This window comes from Rousettus aegyptiacus, unplaced genomic scaffold, assembly GCF_014176215.1.
Source record: "Rousettus aegyptiacus isolate mRouAeg1 unplaced genomic scaffold, mRouAeg1.p scaffold_m13_p_1, whole genome shotgun sequence".
NCBI lineage: Eukaryota > Metazoa > Chordata > Mammalia > Chiroptera > Pteropodidae > Rousettus > Rousettus aegyptiacus.
The window spans coordinates 174,301,814-174,320,845 of NW_023416284.1; the positions used below are offsets into that span (position 1 = coordinate 174,301,814).

The following is a 19,032-nucleotide window of genomic DNA, read 5'->3' on the forward strand; positions in this document are numbered from 1 at the left end:
TCAAATATAGCCACCACTAATAGTTGCTATGTTAGTGCTGACTGTTACCAAATTTTTTCTTTCCTAAAGCATGTGTTGAACTCTGTAAAAAATGAGGATATTAGTATCCTTCATTCACCTCTTCTCCCCTGTCATTAGGGTGACAAGCTAGTCCTGGTTTACCCAGGACTTTCTCAGTTTTAGCACTGAAAGTCTCTCTTCTGGGAACCCTTCTGGTTGGCCCTACCTATGACTTCCCAATGTGTTAGACTATAATTTTTATAGTATCATGTTTTAATACTTTTGTTATACTTATTGTTATAGTATAACTATTAATATTTGTTAGAAACAATAACAATCTATGGATTGTTTCTAAAAATTGAAAGCCAATATGCAAATATTATTTACTATGGAGCCATGTAATATAATTAGCCGTAGAGAAAGAAATCCCATTGTGAATCACTGAATTGTACTACTTCAAGGAGATTTTTTTCAATGGCTTCATTTCCTTATAGACTCTCCTCTACTTTTGGGTTATCGTTGGCTTCTACAGCGTTTTGTATTCCATGTTGTTCTCTTCCGTAGACTCCTGTTTTCACTTGTCAGTTAGCCCCTTGGAGTAACTTTTTATGTGTAATATGCATGGAAGGTAAGCTCTGTTAGTGCATGTTTGAAAATGTCTGATTTTATCTTCATACTTGATAATTTCAGTCTAGTTTCAAAATGATAGTTCCTCAACTTTGAAAAGCATTGCTCCTCTGATACCTTCAATCTAGTGTAGCCAGTAAGTCTTGTGCTAGACCTGATTCTTATCACTTAGTTGATTGAGTGTGTATGTGTGTGTCTGCATGTGTGCGTATGCATGTGTATGTGTGTCTGCATGTGTGCAGGTGTGTGTGTGTGTGTGTGTGTGTATCTGCTTGTGTGCTTGTTTCTGTCTGTTTGTCTACCTCTTTGAAGCTTTTAGGAATTTGTGCTTGATTCTTAGTTCTGATTTTTCACCAATGAGCTTTTTTTTTTTTTTTTTATAAATCCCTTGTTTGGCCTTTATGATCAGAGATCTCCTCTAGCTCAAGTTATTTCCTCCCCAATGATATTTATTCACACTTCGCCTAGAACTCCCGTAGTTGGATTTTTGGGTCTTTTGTTATCAATTCTCCATGTCTTTCATATTTTCTTTTTTCTTTTCCTTTCTTTTCTTTTCTTTTCTTTTCTCTCTCTCTCTCTCTTTCTTTTTTCTTTCTCTCTCTCTTTCTCTCTCTCTCTCCTTCCTTCCTTCCTTCCTTCCTTCCTTCCTTCCTTCCTTCCTTCCTTCTCTCCCTCCCTCCTTCCATCCTTCTCTCTCTCTCTCTCTTTCTTTCTTTCTTTTCTTCTTTCGTTTCTTCTTTCTTTCCTCTGTATTCTAGAGGTTTTCTTGGCTTCAATTTTGCAGCCTACGGATGAGTCTTTAACTGTATAAATTCTATTATCTAGTCCATTGAGTTTTTTGTTTCGGCGTCTATTTGTTTAATAATCTGAGAACTTTCTCATTCTTTTTTTTTCCGTGAAAGGGGTATGACTGACTGTGAATATTTTCCATCCCTTAAGAAAGTTCTTGACAATGTTGATCTTGACAATGTTGATCTTGACAGATTATCTCGGATCGCTTAGAATTTTTTTTTTTCTAGCATCAACACTTTTTCAATTTGTTAATTTTTAGACAGAATATAGAATACTGTTTTCCACCAAAATCCCAGCTCCAACTAAGTTACCTCCAACTAAGTTTCCTTGGAACCGTTTAAGCTTCTCACCTTCCTGTGACCTCCCGCTATTTTTGAATGTCTTTCCTTCCATCTCCCAACACTTTCCGAAAAACTATTCTGATTGCCCCCCCTTCACCCCATTTACACAGAATATTCTGGAACATCCTCCCCCAAAGGAGGTTTTCCTAATATTCATTGACCCTTGCTTGAACCTCGTTGTCATTGCCCCTTCCTCTCTCTTGCTGAGGGTCCCCATAGCTAGGGTAGGGTTCCTAAAATGGAGAGGACAAGAAAAGTCCTGGGCATGGGAAGGAGAAGATGGGGAGTTCTACTGATCAGGTTGGGGCTACCTCTGCCAGGTATCTCTCGGTAAAAATGACTAATCACTGATTAGGGGTTTACATTTCTGCCTCTGACCTAGAAACTTAATTGGACTGAAATTGAATTTTTCAAGTTATTTTATGGTCCAAAATTCTTCTAGGTAACAATTAGTCAATAGATGACCAAAATAGAAACTATTAAAATTCTCTTTTTGTAGCAGAGAATGGAATTATATAACCTGGATACATTCCCGAAATTTCTTTGTGGTTTGGCTTCAGTAAATCACTACTTTTTATACAGCTTTAAAAATATATTTAGACTTAAGTTTAAAGAGTGAGAACCACTTGTGTAAACATCATTGAATACCATTCTTTTAATGAATGGGGTAATGTTATTTACATTCTTTCTTCGCTTCCTCTGGAAAGCCCATTTCTTTTGAGAAGGCTTTAACTTACATTGTACTCCCCTTGAAAAGTGAAAGGAATTCACTTTAGTATATTTTAACTCAGCCACAAAATTCTCACTTTTGCCACTGAGAAGTTCTTGGCTCAAATCTCCGTGGTAGATATGTTTAGGGGATTAGAACAACCCTTACCTTATTTATGCTTTCATAGAGAAATCCTCTTTCTTTTTTTCTGAAGGAAAAAAAAAACAGTTTTGCAGTTAGTATTTCAGTAAAGCGGTGAGTAGGGTAGGAACTGATGACGCAGGGTTTCCTGGGCTGGACTGAGGAGTCTGGGTTCATCTAGACAGCTGCAGGGGGACCTTTTGAAGGACTGAAGCAAAGAAGTCACATATCATGTTTGTCCTGTAGATGACAGCGAGGAAGTAGGATTTGAGGCAGAGGAGAGGGGAGGTTGCCGTGTACTCCGTGTCAGAAAGTAATGAAGTCATGGACCAAGGCAATAAAAATGGTCCCTGTCCAATTCTATAGTGTTCCTCTGTATGAATTGTGCTGCCATTAGGCTAGGCTAACTTACACGTTATTTTAGAAAGACTTAGCCTTTTTAGATATAGAGGGACCTTGGAAGTTCTTAGGCAACTTTGTCATTTTACAAATGGCAAAACCTAAGGCCTAAGGAAATGAAGTGATTCCTTTGCGTTAGACAGCTCATAACTGGCAGAGCATGGGACCCAGGTCCTGACTTCCACAGCCACGACTTTTTCTCTGATGCTACCCACCCATCCTACTTGTTTTCTGCTAAGCATCCACGCAGATCATTGTCCCACCTAAAGATCTGTCCCCTGGTGGCTGATAACATAGAGTGTGATATTGACAGACAACATTTTTCTCCAGTCAGCCCATGCCTGTCCCTTCCAGATGACTCAATTCTAGTCCTCCCTAATCTTCCTAACCTCACATTCTTGCCCATCACATTCAGAAGATGATCTTGTCAGTTACTTCCCAGAGAAAATGGAAATCACCCAAGAACACATTGGTCACTGCCTGCCATCAAATTTAATAACTATCCTCTATCTGGCTGCTCCTTGTTATGACAGTGAAAGTGTCCTTGCCTTACTTAATGCTGGCTCCTGGACCCTGGGTCCCAATTCCTCCCATTTTTCCAGGGATACCTTTTGTGATTTTTCCTGTTCCAATATTTTTAACCCCTTCTTCTCTAAAAGATCTTTCCTGCCAACATCTATATTCATCTGAACTCTCCTATTCAAAACCTTGCTTAGAATACCTATCCAGTGAGTACATTTCACTCAGTTATTCATTTAATAATTATTTATGAGCAACCGCCATGTGCTAAGCATTGGAAATGCACAAATAAATAGGACCTCACATGGACTAATGGGGGAAACTGGTGCTAAACAAATATCTGGACTTGCTGGAAATTTGGTCCAAAAAGTACAATCTAATTTTATAGCAGTCGGTGCTATATTTCGTTTTTTTCTTAGGTACTGTATTTCAGTTTCATAGTAAAATTTGTGGCAATATGTGCTTTCTTGCATATCTATGTACCATTGGGGTCCCACTCTTTGTTCCGTATTTTATACCCAAATATCTGGGCTAAAAATGCACATAAACAGAATCTGAAGAAATATCAATCTGCTCGTGGTGTTAAGAACTAGAAACCACATATATTTATCCTACGTGAAATTGATTTAAAATAGATTTAAGACATCTAAACTTGAAAGAGAGATTGAAGAAAATCCTAGTCATTTTCTGTGAAGGAATCGAAAAACATTATGCAGGAAAGGTGATCTGTTAAGTGCAGACTCCCTGAACTGTTCTTCAGATGGCATTCATATTAAGTTTGAACCTTTTAAGTAAAAAAAAAATAAATGTGTGAGCACACACTACTGATGCTAATGACACATTTAATAAAAAGAAAAATTGTTTTCTCAATAACAGATTTAAAATGACAAGATTTCTTTGCACATGTCAATTATCACCCTCCTAGTTTCCTCATGGGCTACATAATTCAATTTTAGCATTTCCTCTCTTTTGAGAGGTAAAAACAGATCACATTAGCAAAACCAAAGATTTCCAGGAAGTACTGGTTGCTGTAATGGTGAAGACCGTGTAGGTGAATAAATCACTGTTTGGTAAGAACTATAAAACGTTTTATTGAAAGTCTGCCCTCCATATTCATGGCTTCCCCCGCCCCCCCGAATCTGAAAGGTCATTGAAATACCCTCAAGATGAATGTTAAATAAAAACTCTGTGATATATTTGGTAGTTCATTTTTTTAAAAACCGATATGTCAAAGCTTGTTTTTCTTGAATGATGTGGAAAAGATTTTTTAAAAAGGCCTCAGTGAAAGGAAATTACCTTTCTAAATATAACATTCTAAAGTGATGTAACAGTTTTTTCCATATGTTGCCTGAATAAAAGTAGTGTTTTTACGGAAGCCTGGTTTAAAAAAAAAAAAATCAGTGCTTCACCATTAAATAAACATGCAGTCATGAATTCAGATTTCTAAAGCTATCTCCCAAAATGTTAGAATATTAAATAACTAACATAAGAAATATGATATCTTTTGTTTCCTTTTACTAACATCTATTTTATTTATGAGATGTTCCAACTTGAAAAACCAGAGCCATCTGAATTCTGTTCATTTTAAGGAATTAACATTGTTCACTTTTGCTGCTTGCTAACACATCTGAATTACTTAAACTTATTAATCTAGGTTAAAAGAAACTCCTGGACTCTAATCTATAAAAGGTGCTGCTCATAAAATTTTTATGCTTAGAAATGTTCATCATTTCTGTGGCTTCCTCCATTTTATTAAATACAGAATCTGCTAAAACCTTAACTTTCGTAGTCACCTTTCTTCTCGTTATTTATTTTGATCTTTGGAAAGTCTTGCCTTACCTGTAATTTTCCTCCACTGGTGGGCTGCTAAGCCTCAAATTTTCATACTAGAGTTCTACTCTTTTTATGCTTTCGAGAGCACACTGTTATCATGAGAGCCGCCTCTGAGCATTGTTGCTGGCTAAAGCCCACTGACTGCAGGTGTCTTAGGAGGAAGGACTGGGTCCGTCCTAGTCACTGCTGAGTCCTCAGCACCTGTGCCTGGTACATCGTGGGCACTCCTATGTTGGATGCATTCCAGGCACTTTGTGAGTAGCACAGGTTGCTTGAGTGATAGAAAAGCAAGTTAGGAAAATGTTGATAACTGTATCATTGCGTTTATAATCTAGCTACCATCCGGTCTGCTCACTGATATACCTTCCTTCAGAGCCTGATGTCTTGGGCAGAGGCTTGGTGTTTTTCTTTGTCATTTTAGTGCCTTTAACAGCACTTGAACGAACATCATTCATTCAAGAGACATTCACTACTTCACATTTTTGCCCCGTGTCTCCTCTAACATGGAAAAATAGAAGAAAATTGTGTTGGAATTTGGCCAGCTTTCCTTATTAAGAGGCTCCCTTTGCTTTCGTGTAGGAATGAAAAGGGGAGGGACGTACAGGGGACTATAAAGGAAGGGGTCACCTGCTTGAACTTCTAATCTCTGATTAAGTATTGGAATCAACAATACTCTCTCAAGTAATTATGCCAACTGTTAGTTCCTTTAAAAAAATAAGTAGGAAATGTCAAGTTCTAAGGTCTGGGCCATCAAAATCTGGTATGCAGAGTTTGTTTTTGTTTTTTGTTTTGTTTTGTCTATCTGCTTTGGATTTCCTTTTTTAAAAATTCACAGCTGATTTATCATGAAACATAGCCCAAATTTGGGAAGCATCCAGTATCAGCTTAATGTATTTTAATGCATAAAAATTTTAATCAATTCTGCCTAGTATTGGTGTGTGATCCTGTGGGACCTAAGGCTTGATACAGACTAAAAACTGAATTTGTCTTAAAAACTCAACTCATTTTATAAATTTTATGTACGTGCAGCATGCATTGCCTGATGAGATATGCAAACCGATATAACATCAGGATCGAGTGAGTAGAGCCTTCATTTAGAAAAATTTTTCTTAATATACCTGTTAAAATGCCACTGAAACAGTTCCACATTAAAAATTGTTGATGTATGCAGTTTTTCCAAGAACATATTCATTTTGTAACGTGAGATGAGTTCCTCAGAGACACCATGGTTTACTTAGTTCGTAATCCTGTGCTTAGCATAGTGCCTGGCACATATGAAGCATTCACTATGCAATTTAATCAAATTATGGGTAAAATAGTATTTTTATTGGTTAGAAAACCAATGAATACTAGCTATTGAAAGATTTGTACCCTTTCTCCATAGTCTCCACTTCCAAATTCTAGGGTTTTTGTTTTTTTTTTAAAGTGGTTGAGACTCACTGGATTACTTTTGAAACCAGAAAGGGTCAATTAGAGATATCAAATTAGGAATAGAAATTGACTTGAGTTTGCAAGAAAAACTATAGAATGTCTGTCTTTGAAGGTTTCTACAAGAATAGAAACGTGTGTCTATATATGACAGATCCTAAGTACTTGTTGAATTAATAAATAAAAACGGAGTCTGAGTTATTTGAATAATCACCTACATAAAGGAAAAATTCTTATGGTTATTCGATATTCTTATTCTAAAATTATTGATAATTTAAATTTTCTCCCTCTACCTCACTTTGGTCGATCTATTTCTACTGTGAATTCTGTAGCTGGTGTATTTTCTTGTTTGTGTCTGAACAAGTATGTGTACATTTAGCATCCTGGAACCAAAACTTGGTTCTATGAAAGGACTAATTACAATCAACAACCTTTTGACAAGAAAGAACTAGTAAAAGAAAGTGTTCTTTATATTCTTCTAATTGTTGCAATTTTCCTTAATATTTACAAATACAATTTTTTAAAAGTTGTCTTTCTAGAGAAAGTAAGATACTATTTAAAAAGGTATCTTCTCCAGTAATAATAAAAATTAGGTTCTTAGAAATATATCTAATGAAAGATCTTTGAGAGTTTTATGTAGAAAATAGAATAACTTCAGCTTTATTGAAAGATACTTTTAAAAGACCTAAATACATGGAGGGAGGATAGCATACTCATAGATAATTTCATTATTGTAAAGATGTCAATTCTCTCAAATATGGATCCAGTGCAGTACCAATCAAAATGCAACATGTTTTTGGTGAGTCTTAGGCTGATATTAAAATTTATACAGAACAAAGATCCATAAATAGCAAAAATAATCCTGAAGAAGAAACGGGCAGAAGGACTTAGAGATGTTATGTGTATTGTTATAAAGCCATAGTAATTTAAACAGTGTGGTTTTGGCAGTAAAGATAAGCAATTAGAACAGTAAAACAGTAGTTCTGAAACAGGCCCACATTGATATAGAAACCTGATATGCAATAGAGCTGAACTGCAAATCAATGGAAAGAATATATTAATAAATGATGCTGGGGTAATAGGTTATCTTTATTGAAAAAATGAAAATGGACCCCTGCTTCACACCGTACGTAGTAATCAGTTTCAAATGTATTGAGGACTTAAATGTGAAATACACAATTATAAAGCTTTTTAAAAGAAATGTAGAAGAATATCTTCATGTCCTTGAGGAAAGGAAAGAATTTATTAAACAAGATACAAAAATCACTGCACCATAAAGAGACATATATAATGACACCATATTTAAGAACTTCTGTTTGTCAAGAGAGAGACTGAAGATAAACCATAATCCATAACAGACATATGGATTTAAATATTGGGGTAATATATAAAGAGCTCCAACAAATTCATAAGAAAAAGATAATTCAATAGGAAAATGGGCAAAATGCATGAACAATTTTTGTTCACAGGGAAGGAAATATGAATGGCCAACACAAATATGAAAATATGCTCAAACTCATTAGTAATTCTGAAAATGCACATTTAAAATACAAAAAAAAATGCAACTTCTCACCCATCGGAATAGCTATGATTAAAATTTTGTAGTATCAGGTTGGTCATAATATGGAGCAATGTGAACTCTCATATACTGTGTGTGGGTGGAGCGTAAATTGGTGCAATTACTCTTGAACCCAATAAATTCAACGTATGTATGATAAACAACTCAGCAGTTCCAATTCAGGTAAATACAAGGTAGAAATATGAAATCAGTGGCTATGCAATGGAAGTTCACCAGCAGAGCATATAAATATACCCCAGAGTATCCAACAAAATGCAATGAAGTACTGTTCATCAGTGCAAACAACTGCATTACACAGTTAGCAAAGCAACATGGAGGGATCTCACAAACATACTAGTGAGTGGGAGAAAGAAAGTCACATTGGAGTACGTAGAAGTCTACTCTGTAGTTGAAAAGCACATAATTTATTAGAGTAAGATTCCTCCATGTAGGCTCGTTTTCAGGCCCCATATGTTTGCAGGATGGCGGTAGCAGCTCTGGCCTCTAAGTTCTCTTTTGTTCATGTCTAGTAGGAGCCGGAAAAGGTGTTTCCCATGTAAATTTTAATAAAATACCCCAAATGAGGTCTCATGGGCCCTGATTGGTCTGGCTTGAGCCACGTGCCTATTCATGAACCAATCACAGTAATCAGGGTGAAGCATGATGAGTGGCGTAGACTAATTAATGTCGTTCAGAGCGTATGGGCTGGGAATAGAGAAAGGGAGGAAGAAATGTTGGCATGGTAGCAGGAAGGATGGTAGATGGATGTGGGGCTTCTAAAAATAACGGATGATATTCTGCCCACCTTCAGAAGGTTTGGTTACTTGCTTATGGTCTAGGAAGGACCCGAGGCAGCTCAAAGAAGAGCAGGCAGAAGCAGGAAAGTGGCTTTTACGTTGCCTCAGACCTAGCATCACAAAACAAGTTACCTAGCATTCTCCAGACAGAACGGACAGATGGGGAGTGGCGCTCCAGGTGGCCCGTATGGGGCAGAAGCAGGACTCTAGTCCAAATTCAGATTCCTTTTGGATTTACATGATCGACGTGCGTATCCCCTCAAAAATAACTTGCTTCGTTTTTATCAGCTTGACAATCTCTGTTACCGATTTAAAGATACTTTCAGATATTTATGAAAGGAACACTGGGAGATTTGCCTTTTTTTAATTTATTTTATTTTTATTTTTAGCAGTATTACCCTCGCGTTCGTTACAGTCTAGGCTGATCTAAAGTCCTATGATTTTCAGTAGGCCCTTAAGTGGATTTCTCTCTCCTCATGCAGTTTCTTCTATGAAGTTCATGTGTTTTACCCAAGAAATAAAGATAACAAATTTTGTGTTTATGAGCAAATCTTTGTGGGCTTTTCTTTATTTTAAATAATTGTCATTTTAGGGGAAAATATTTATCATTTGGGTTTTCGTACAGTTATAACCATAAGTAGAAGTATTTTTATCGGACATCACTTTTAAATCATTCTTTGTCTAAACAAACACCTAATTCGGACCATTAAAAGCTGCTTTTACCTGGTCCCTGGGTATGATGTTTCTCTAAAGCTAACAGGCCTTTCATTTTGTCCTACATATAAAAAGCAAAGTGGGCCCCTTTTGTGGGAAGTTTTCATTAACATTCATTCTAAAACAATGAGAATTGATCCCGCAGTTGCTGTTAGAAAGACAAAGCTTTCAGTCTGACTCCACACTCTGTTGCCTAAAATTAAAAATAAGCTTATTTTAGACACCGTAGCTAGGGACATACTGGCCTTGTGTGTCCTTTTTACAAGATCAACCCTGACACTTTATTTTTTTTTATCCTCAAACTCAAATTAGTTGTGTTTTCCCCTTATAATTTATTTTAAACATCACCTTTCATGTTCTCCAGGCTATAAGTTTAGCATTGTTCTTTGGCCAAAAGCAATAAAACGGGACCGATTTTACCACAATTCAGTGAAGTGCTATCAGCATTTTCTTTTCACAAATATAACATCAATATCGATGGCTATTTATAACATTCCCCCAACCTTCAAAAGTGCGATGAAGTGGGTATTTTTTTTTTTTTACATAAAATTCTTTTTGTATTTCATGTCCTGAGTATAACATATAAGTGGATTTTGCACTTAAGGCTGGCTAATCAAATATTCTTAATATTTTTCTCAAAAAATCCTGTCGTAGATTTATAGAACTGCCTCTGAGGTCCTTAAGTATTCCCTATCAATAAGCATCGTGGATTATAAAAGCTCTCTTGCTGTTTTCGTATACCTTTAGTGGTAGTTCACCTTCTACAGACCAAAAAATATAAATTCATTGGTTTGCCTCATATCGAATTTCCTGGCTAGATGATGCTCCGCCCTCCTTTTTAAAAAGTACATTTGCACTTTTCATCATTTCTCAATGAGGAAGCATTATCCTAAAGATTTCTTTAAATGTTTTCTATATAGATCTTTCACTATAAAGATAATTGTGTTGACTATGACCTATTTTCAGACTGTCTCCATTTTCATTTGTGACTGGTCATTGCTGCCTCTGGACAGAAAATATTGCTTTTTACATATTGTTTTTTAAAATTATCTTCCGGCACCTTTACTATTTCTAACAGAGTATTGTTTTTAGTTATTTCTCTTGAGTTTTCTAAGTCTTCAACCTTGTCACCTTCTGATGGTGGTAATTTAGTGTGTTCATTTTCTCTCAATATTGCGTTGTAAGTCTCATTTATTTTATTCCTGACTTTTTAATAAAAATGTTGTCTGTTGGCTTTAGAGCTTTTTAAAAATCATGGTAAATATCTTTCTATTTCTCTGTTACTGAGAAGTTATTAGATATCCCTGCTGAGTTTATCACGTCCCCCTTAGGCAGCTTTGAAAATACCAGTCTGTGTTGTTCTCTTGTGACCAATTGATAGAGCATAATAGAAATATCCACCCTTCTACTCCAACTACTTTACAAAGATGGAAAGTGAGAGGAATTATGAACACAGCCATGGAAAAGAATGCAGGGCTAGAGTGGCCATGGCCTTAGAAAGTTGTTCCCACCTTGTGGAGGACTGAATTATGTCTTGGAGATAGGGATACTCTGGTTGAGACTGAGTGAAACTATCCATTCTCTTTTCACTCCTCAGAGTTTCATCCTTCCTCTGGGTAGGGGAAATTCTTCCTGGCTCCCAGGAAGTCATTAAGTTTGATTTTTAAGTGCTATTGGAAGTTTAAGTCTCTTGATTTTTTCTGAGTATTTCGAGGAAAGGAGAAACTCAAAGATTGGACATCAGTAACTCTCTAACACCACATTCTGAATGCTTTGGTTTTTTTGTTGCTTGGTTTATTTTTGTTTTTGTTTTTAATTAAGTTGTTATGATTATGGCATAGGTCTATTATAGAACAGTAGCATAGACATGGCATTTTCCTGGGAAATTTCTGGCCTTTTTTGCATTCAGTCTTCCTTTTGCTATTTAAAATTAGCCCCAATTCTCATCTATGTTCCACTAAAATAATTTTGGAAAAGTAACATTTAAGTCAAATGCAATTCATTTTTTGTTTTTCTACTACAGGTGAAGACCGATGAAGAGTCTGTGTGTGAAGACATAGGAAATGCTTCAACTATAAAAGTGAGCTGTTCTCATTTTTTTTTGCCATTGAGTATGGAACATGTTAAAAAATTAATTATTTAAAATTTAGGTTTGTTAGAAATTTTTGTGTAAGTACACTATAGGCAAAGTTTTTCTTGCTTTGAACTATTTTGTAAGACAGAATAAGAAATATTCTAACTACAGGATGAAGTACGAAAAAATGCATACTTCAAAATATATATATAGACTACAGATGGAGTTGGGAACAGTAAACCATAGTGTCACCCAATTTGGAGTCATTTCTTCCAACTGGCCTTCTAGTTAATGAGTAGGTCTTTTAGCTACTATTTTAAGTGCTTTTCATTGGCCAGGAGAATTCTCCTTAACCTTTTAAAGTTCTTTTTCTTCAAGATTTAAAATCTCAATCCACTTTTGTAGTATTCGAAAAGCCACAATGGATGATAAAAGGCAAAGGAAGGATGGGATATGCTTTTTTTTTTTTTTTAAATCTAGGCAATTATTTTACTCTGTTTCTTTCCTAAGTACTTTAATTTATCGTACTCTGGCCGCATTATAAGCTATTTGTCGGGACCTGAAATGTTGAACTAACTTGCTCAGTTATATACCGGATGCTTTCTGGAGCAATAGGAATGTATGAAGAAACTCAGTCTAGTAAGAATAGCAGTATCACTTTTTACTCACAAGTTTATATTTTCAATTTTATACCAGGTCTTTTTTTTTTCTTTTAACCAGACAGTAAAATAAGACAAAATGAAAAGCATGAGTGTAACAATCAGTTAGAGCTTTGCTGCCTTTAACTAGCAAATTAATAACGCCTTATTGAAATTATAAATATTTGATGCACTACATTGCTCTTGAAGTTCTCAAAGTTATTACAAAGCTAAATGATATTTGAATGGAGTAAAGATGACTTTGTGTCAGAGTCTGGAGTTCACTGGTGTTTTGTTAACAGGGAAAACAATGGCTTCCTTACAGCAGATCTTCATTACTGGTGAGAAAGTCACAGAAGACCTTGTGCCTAACTTCTGACTAGAATGCTGAGTAGCTTCAATGTCAACCGTTTGTGTGGTTCAGAGTTGATTTATCCATTACACACATGGCCCAGGGTCTGTGATACTTTCGGTGGCCCTGAAAATGTTTTAATTTTAATTTCTCTTAAAAGCAGGAAAAAATAAACATAATAATAGTGAATGTATAACAGTAAGCCCAGCCGGGATTATATTTTTCTTTAGACCAATGCAGCCAGAAAATATGATTTTTAACATATTTTTTTCTGGAGGAAGCCAAATGCAAAGAGCTCAAGAAAATCATCGCGTGCCCCTACTTGGGTCATGTTCTACATATGTGACAGATTCAGTCATTTGAATGCTGTTTTCTCCTCGCCTTTTTTTTTTTTTTGAAAAATAGTCATCATTTCTTCTGCATAAAGGATTATCTTCTCTGTAAATGAGTTTATAGACTTGTCCGCTCACCAGAGAGATGCATGCCTCTATCTACAAAGAAAGAAATGGCATATTGTTAGGTTAAATAGCTGGGGTTCTTCATTATGTTTTTGTAGAATAAAATAAAAATGTTCTCCCTTGAGAGGCCCGTTGATATTCTGTTTTCTTTGTATTATGATATGGAAAAATAAAGGAAGGGGAAGCAAGACGGCCTCAGGACTCCGTGGTCCCGGTTTGGACAAGCGTTTTTGCCTGGTGTGGCGGTGTTCAGTTAGGGTGGCTCACCCCACCCCTCGCTGCTGTGGGAGTCTGGAGTAGTAGCTCTTCCATAGTTGCTGATCTGCGTCACTGAGTATACAACATTTCCAATTACTGTGACCGATCCGGTTCTGTTTGTTTCTGAAACTGTGATCTGGGCTTGGAGAAAATATTTGTGTTAGCGTTCAACTGCAGGGACCATCAAATGGTGCACAGAATAGCTTCTGAGGGTCACTCGTTGATTTAAAAGTAAGTGTGTTGCATGTCTGAGGACCTTTATCAAAATAGGTGCCCACTCAAATGTAAACTCCCTGAGTGCCGAAATCTCTCTATATTTTGTTCGTTGCTATATACTCCAGAAGACGCAAGACATGAGAGAAGCTCAAATGTTTGCTGAAAGAACAAATGAGCTCATTTCTTCCTTTAGAGGAATCACGTTTCCTCCCCTCCCTCTTCCCCATGTACCAAGGCTCCAGGCCACCGGTTTGAGGTAGTAACGGTGAGGACCTGGCCCTGGAAGGGCCGTGTCTCCAGTGCCCTCAGGGGTGACTCTGTGTTGGTCAGTCCCCATCTCGAGACTTAGTTCACCTTTCACAAAAACAGACATTTGGGCTAAAATGAACCTTTTTAGTCTTCTAGAACTAATTAAAACAACCAAAAACAGGCATTCTGATGGCCTTCTCCACCTTGATGGTCCCCTGGGCTCCCCTGGCCCCGTGCTGGTCTCAGGCTAGTTCAAGCCCCCCCCCCCCACACTCCCCTCCCCTGAGGAAAAAGCACCCCCATGTTTCTAAAACAATTTATTTTAAATGTAAATGTATGTTATGAAATTGATAAAATACTACCCCCACCCCAGAAAGGAAAGGTCATGTTAGATCTCTAAAGTGTCCTGAAGTGGCGTGGGGTATGTAAGTGAGCTGCCAAACCTCTAGTTGTCATTCTAGCAAGTGTGTGGGCGTATATACAAAAATACACATAGTACAGTAATATAAAATAATAATCCCCCAATCTGCTACCCACAGACTAAATATAAGAGTTGTCTTCTCTAGGGAAGCAAGCCAATATATGCCGCTGGGCGCCACTTAATCACATTTAGGAAAGCAAGAGGCTTCTAGAGAGAACCGCCACTCTCTCCAGCTACTGAAGACCTAAGTCTAGGGGTGTCAACAGGAGGAACGAACTGACTTTAATTAGTAATATTTGATTAGGTGGTCCTGGTTTACATAAACTTTCGAAAAAATCAGAGCCTATTTTACATGGTTTGTTGGCCCTAGAGAATGAGAATGCATTGTTCTTCTGTTGATATGACGTGTGTGTGTGTGTGTGTGTGTGTGTGTGTGCGCGTGCGTGTGTGGTGGGGAGAAGGTGTCAAGACTACATTTTTGAGGTACCACTAAAAAATGTTATGCATATATGCACATTCAGGCATACCTAATTTTTTTCCTAAATGTACTTGCCCCTGCATTTTGTCCTCAGTGCCTTTTTGTCCAGGGTTTTAGTTGCCCCAATTCTTTGATGACAGTGTCTCAGGGAGAAGCCACTATGAGAAGCACACAGTGTAGAGCTGCTCAAGGAGAAGCAAGAAGCCAGCTAACTGTTCCAGGGCACACATCGGGCTCTGGGGTGCTCAGAGCACCCTGATCTTTCCTGTTCTTGCTAGCAGATCCCAAGTTCCTTATACTGTCAGCTGGGGCAACAGGAAAGCCGGGCGCTTTCAGCGAAGATGCCAAAGATCAGAAATGGCATGTTCCTTCTCCTTGATTCGCCGTGACTAGGCACTGCTGTAATGGTGCCTGGTGGCCCTAGTGTGTGGTCGTGCTCCTCTCTAGAGGCTAAACATCGTTCTAGTTTCTTCCATCTCTATCTAGGACTCTTACTGCCCTTTCACGAGCAGTTGCAGGAGGTCCTTGCCCTGAGACCATCCTGGGTCAGTAGCTGCTTCTGTGATACCTCAGAAGAGTGTAGCCTTGAAGCTGAAGCCTTTGTGAGATTGGAATATTGTGGCTTGTTACCCCTAAGTCTTATGAGCAATATGGTAAAGGCATGTTCAGGGAAGAATCAGCATCCCTCCACAGGTCCTATAAGCAACCTGGCCAGTGTCTTCCCAGAGCCTTCTAAGGGCCTTACTTAGGGATGAGAGATTTGTCGGAAGGCAGCTAATAGAAGAATTATGAGGGAGAACGGCATAAATGATTCACAATGCGAATAAATAACTTACTGTATTGAGCTAGACGTTGCTAAAAATATAACCATCAGTACAATTCTTGGGATAGGGCCGGAGGACAGGGACTTACTGCAGTGTCATTGATTGAGATGCTTTCCTTTAGTTTCTTCTGTTGCAAAAGCCCCTGATTATTTCTTGACGTGGTGGTATCATGAAAATGATTGTTTTAAATGCATAATAATCTAAGATGAAAAGCATTATTATAATAACTAAATATCGTGGTTACAAAAATATAGCACAAAATCACAGCCTCCAGGAAGATGTACAGATTGGACTCTCTTGAGTACTGGGCACCTCTCCTGTATTAGACGATGTCACCTGTTAAAGAGATCTGCAGCTCAGGTGCACAGAGGTATGGCTGTGTTTAACACTGCTGAACTGTGCTCTTAAAGGTGGTAAAGTGTACGTTGCATGTATTTTACCACAATTAAAAAAATTTTTAAAGTATCTCCTAGACGTTTGCATACTTTAAGCTGGTATAGAGACTAGACAGCCCAGGGGTGGGGGGAGGGGCGTGGGAGTGGGCCAGAAGAGGAAGACTTCCTCACTATAGATCCTTCCTTGTATCCTATTAAGGGGATAAAGTGGTTCCCAACCATTTTTGAGAGGAAAAAAAAAAAAAAATATATATATATATATATATATTTTTTTTAAGTACTTGTTTTCTCATGAAGGGATGACCTTCGGAATGAGGAACTAGTTCCTGTTCCTGGCATTGAGCTTTAGGGGATTCTCAGGACGCTATGTCCTCAATTTTGTGGAATTATGGTAATAGGTTTCTGTCAAAAAACAGGAAGGGGGGAGGGAAGTCCATGTTTGAATAAGTCTGAGATTTAACCAAGGTTAATGAGTTTCCATGCTGCTGTATTATTGGACCACAGAATTCCTCCTCCCTCTCACTGGCCTCCTGCCTCGCCTTCGACTTTTTAAACCTATTACTGAGTTGTTCTGTGTAAGGTAGTTTGGTAAATGAAGATTTGGGTCAAGGATGGGATTATAGTCAAGCATGGGAAAGAGGAAGTAGTCAGGCACAGACACAGAAGTTGGCTATAGGAAGAAATGTAAATGAATTAAAGCCATATTGTGACGTGTCTGGCTAGGAGGAGCCAGGAGAGAGGACATTTGCAGAGCAAAGCCCTATACAATAATTGCATGTGGTCCAGCCCCGTTGGGATAACCTGTAACGGAGCCCTTGAGTGTGCTAGTCAGGGAGTCCCTCACCTTTCTCTCTCCCCTCAGACTGACCTGTGTGCTCCATGTAAAACTCGTGGGGCCTCTTGAAGCATTTAGCTAAGCCACTGGCTCAGGGACCAGCAGAAGATGACATTCAATCGTCTGAAATTCTAATGTGGAAGAAAGTTTCCTTGGACCTTTCGCTCTTAAACGATCTCCAGGCTAATAACACTTGATAAATTCTGATGGACCCACTTATACAACACATTATTGAAAAAGGAGCATAAAGTTCCCTAGCACAAGTTGTGAGCAATACGTTGCTGAAAGTGGTCTGTGTCGGGATGATCATTCTGTAAAGGAGAGCTGCCGACTTTGTGGGAAGCACTGCGTATAAAGCACAGGGCACGGTGAAGGATGCGAGGGCGAGAACACGAGGCCTCTGCCTTTGTCACAAAGATGATGAAGTGCGTCAGAGGAGGGAAAACGCGTATGCAAATAATGTTTCTAGGAAGCAGCATGCGATTAAAAAAAAAAAAAAACAGAAATTTAGAGTGGCGAAGGGAGTAGAAATGCGATCTGAAGAAATACACTTCCTAGCAAATTGTTCACTCGCGAACGTTCCTTGTCTTTGAAAATAATGCTTGTTTTTTGTTGGTCGGGTAAAAATTACGAATTAAGTCACAATCATTTAATGTTTCTTCAAATCACTAATATACTTACTTCACTTTTTCTTTACTTGACTCGTCATTTTCTGAGAGAGCTGTTTTGGCATTCTCATTGTTAGTGAATTTCAATTTTTTTTCTTTTAGTTCTATCAGTTTCTTCCTTATGTGTTTCAGAGCTGTGCTTTAGAACATAAAGGTGAACAAGTTATTCACTTATTAAATCCCTAGGTACAAGGTAACTGCTGTGCTTTTAGAAACCACACAGACTATCATATCCCCATGAAGTGTGGGATCACAGATTATGGACGGTTTCATGTTTTTAACATCTGTAGCTAATGACGAACGGTGGTTACACCTTCTAGGGGCTTGCTCAGGGACCATCTTATAGGAGCAGAAGATGTCTTATGAACCAGATGCACTTACCAGTGGTGCCAGACCTGCTTTCAGCAGCGCTAGATAACGAATCCAGTGTCTGGAACAGATGATTAGTTGTAATATTTGAGAAACTCGTAGACGCACGGGAGCAGATTCACCAAGCTTAAGAAGTCAGTAAAGCGGACTTATCCAGCAGAGCTTTAGGTACTCAAGGCCTGCATTCATGGTGACTGAACAAAGCGACCTCGCCTCCCCCTGTGCCTTGACCCCTTTCTTCTGTCCCAGTCCAGTTGCCAACCATCGCAATTTCAGTCGCATTTTTTCAAAGTATGCATACTTTTGGAAATTTGTGTTATATTATTGCCTTACGCCATCGTGCCTTTTCTATGCCATAAGGAAAGCCTGCTCTGGATGAAGATTACATTTGTGATAAAGACTTTTTAGAGTTAAGCAGGGTATTAAAGCAATCATTGTGTTTTAAAATAGAACGACGTGGAGTTGCAATTGATCTTAAATCCTGTATTAAGTAGACTATTTTCTTTTAATATTCTTTGTCTTAAAAATATGAGGTCTGGTTTCTTAAAGTGTTGTAACTTCATATATATTCCTTTGATTTCTAAAGCGTAGTCATTCAAAGAAAAACAGTTTAACAATTTCACAAGGTCCTCATAAATGGAATATTATAGCAACCAAGCTCTTAGGCAAATGATTGCCAAATTGTTTTTCTCTGGTTTCTCTTTTCTTCCTAAGTCTCCTGTCTCATTTCTAATTCTTTTCTGGGTGTTTTCACTTAGGGACCTCCAGTCACCTCTAAAGTCACTTATTCTTAAAACTGCTACTTTCTCCCAGCTTCTATTTAAGAAAATGAAGATATCATCATACAGTCTTATTATTTCAAATGCACGTCTGACATCTCTCTCTTCCTCCTCCCCAGCCCTACCCCGGAACATCTAACTTGTCACCGAATCTCACTAA

General features: G+C 37.8%; 1 protein-coding gene across 1 annotated transcript in view; it reads left to right on the forward strand.

Annotated features, from left to right (window-relative positions):
• PLEKHG1 (pleckstrin homology and RhoGEF domain containing G1) overlaps positions 1–19,032 on the forward strand; it is a 192,552-nt gene that overhangs the window by 36,302 nt on the left and 137,218 nt on the right. The window contains exon 2 of the mRNA XM_016149133.2: positions 11,882–11,938. The gene's annotated coding sequence lies outside the window, so the exon portion shown is untranslated. The remainder of the gene's footprint in view (positions 1–11,881; positions 11,939–19,032) is intronic.